The sequence below is a fragment of the Coregonus lavaretus genome (genome assembly GCF_964263955.1).
Source record: "Coregonus lavaretus genome assembly, chromosome: 19".
Lineage (NCBI taxonomy): Eukaryota > Metazoa > Chordata > Actinopteri > Salmoniformes > Salmonidae > Coregonus > Coregonus lavaretus.
In genome coordinates, this window is record NC_140006.1 from 46,707,676 (window position 1) to 46,710,379 (window position 2,704).

At 39.1% G+C, this 2,704-nt stretch overlaps 1 pseudogene across 1 annotated transcript in view; it reads left to right on the plus strand.

Annotated features, from left to right (window-relative positions):
* Window positions 1–269, plus strand: part of LOC311146333 (receptor-type tyrosine-protein phosphatase mu-like) — a 94,261-nt pseudogene extending 93,992 nt beyond the window's left edge. The window contains exon 16 of the transcript in view: window positions 228–269. The product of the transcript in view is annotated as a receptor-type tyrosine-protein phosphatase mu-like (transcript). The remainder of the gene's footprint in view (window positions 1–227) is intronic.
* Window positions 270–2,704: the final 2,435 nt, after the last annotated feature.

The window sequence follows — 2,704 nt, forward strand, 5'->3', positions numbered from 1 at the left end:
TCAATGTTTATGTAGCCTAGATCAGATCAATGTTTATGTAGCCTAGATCAGATCAGTGTTTATGTAGCCTAGATCAGATCAGTGTTTATGTAGCCTAGATCAGATCAATGTTTATGTAGCCTAGATCAGATCAGTGTTTATGTAGCCTAGATCAGATCAGTGTTTATGTAGCCTAGATCAGATCGATGGTGACGAATACCAGCCCCTTGTTTGTTTCTGTTCAACAGGATCAGTACAAGTTCTGCTATGAAGTGCCTCTGGAGTACTGAGGATTCTGGATAAACAGCAGGCTAAGCCTGGACACAGAACTAGACTGGACTGAAGGGGTTTGGGACTTTACAAAAGACTGCAGCACAGACCGACCGGTGTTATGGTCAAACAACTGGAGCAACACAGCAAGCAGACGCAGCAAGGCAACACAGCAAGCAGACACACACACACAGAGCTCTCTCTTTCTTAGTTTGATCAGCCAGATGAGGAAGTAACAGAAGTGAGGTGTACAGTCTCTATATATTTCCATCAGTATCGGTCTATCTGCTATCAGGAAGGATACAGTCTCTATATATTTCCATCAGTATCGGTCTATCTGCTATCAGGAAGGATACAGTCTCTATATATTTCCATCAGTATCGGTCTATCTGCTATCAGGAAGGATACAGTCTCTATATATTTCCATCAGTATCGGTCTATCTGCTATCAGGAAGGATACAGTCTCTATATATTTCCATCAGTATCGGTCTATCTGCTATCAGGAAGGATACAGTCTCTATATATTTCCATCAGTATCGGTCTATCTGCTATCAGGAAGGATACAGTCTCTATATATTTCCATCAGTATCGGTCTATCTGCTATCAGGAAGGATACAGTCTCTATATATTTCCATCAGTATCGGTCTATCTGCTATCAGGAAGGATACAGTCTCTACATATTTCCATCAGTATCGGTCTATCTGCTATCAGGAAGGATACAGTCTCTATATATTTCCATCAGTATCGGTCTATCTGCTATCAGGAAGGATACAGTCTCTACATATTTCCATCAGTATCGGTCTATCTGCTATCAGGAAGGATACAGTCTCTATATATTTCCATCAGTATCGGTCTATCTGCTATCAGGAAGGATACAGTCTCTATATATTTCCATCAGTATCAGTCTATCTGCTATCAGGAAGGATACAGTCTCTACATATTTCCATCAGTATCGGTCTATCTGCTATCAGGAAGGATACAGTCTCTATATATTTCCATCAGTATCTGTCTATCTGCTATCAGGAAGGATACAGTCTCTACATATTTCCATCAGTATCGGTCTATCTGCTATCAGGAAGGATACAGTCTCTACATATTTCCATTAGTATCTGTCTATCTGCTATCAGGAAGGATACAGTCTCTATATATTTCCATTAGTATCTGTCTATCTGATAAATTCCTGGTACATGTACTGTAAATATACTTATCTAATAAAGGAGATTCCAATTCTATCTAGACACGTGTAGATTTGAGATGGGTTGTTAGCATTATGGTAATAGATCCACCTTTCACTATGTAGCGTAAACCTACTCAATACTCCCAGATCAACACCGTGACTAGGGGTTAGGAGAGAAGTGTCTAGGGGTCAGGGGTCAATTTGGGACAGGGTGCCTCTCTCTCTCTCTCTCGCTTGTGTTCCTGTGGTTTTTCTATGCCTTTATATATCCTCATCGGATGACAACAACAACAACAACAACAACAACAACAACATGCATCAATACTTTCCCATTTCTTGTGGAATGTGATCTATACTGTACGTAACGTGTTCATTTTAAATCTCTCTCCATCATGTTTTACTAGAAGTTAAAATGCCTTAAATGGTACTGTACTGTATGTCCTGCAAAATAGGAATTATAGATGGAATATTATTATTCATGGTTATTGATTATGGCATCAGAAAATGGAGGGAGTTGGCACAACCACAGAAATAGGATCACTAGAACGGGGATCACCATTCAAGTCAATGGGTCTGTAATGGGTGGACCGGCGGCCATGATTCTATTTCCATGGGCACAATCTACATTCGCTGACGTTCTATCCTTCCTGTTTCGAGGGATCCTTAAGCTTTTTGTGCATTTCCATTGTGTTTCTAGTTGTGCATATTGTAAATATTTCTGTACATTATTTATTTGCAGTCTATATGTAATAATGGTGAATGACAGTTTAAGTGACTCATCTTTTTATGGGTTTGTTGATTTGATTTGATTGATTGATTGTGTTGTTTGTGAGCATATGTTTTTTTGGGTCATATTGTATGATGGATACATTCCACTAACACATAAATGTAGCTACAGTATAAAAACGATTAGTGGTGCTGTTGTTTTTTTTCCAGCTTGACCAGGATATGAAATGTAAATAAATGATAGGATCTTTTGCCATAGTGGACTACCATACAGTAAAACATGCTTCAGTAAGACATTATGTTATGTGGACATCTAGTGGGGAGATTCAGAATACCAGTCTAGAAACCGGAGCGCTTGAAGATAGCTTTGAGCTGCAGAGACGTTATTGATTACATTGATGATCATTAATCAAATGACTGAAGTGAACACATGACTTGTCATGTTGTACATGTTTGTTCCAGCCCTGCACTAAACACATCTGATCCAACAAATCAACTAATCATCAAGCCCAGGTATGCGTTGTGTTAGTGCTGAGATGGAACAAAAAAGTG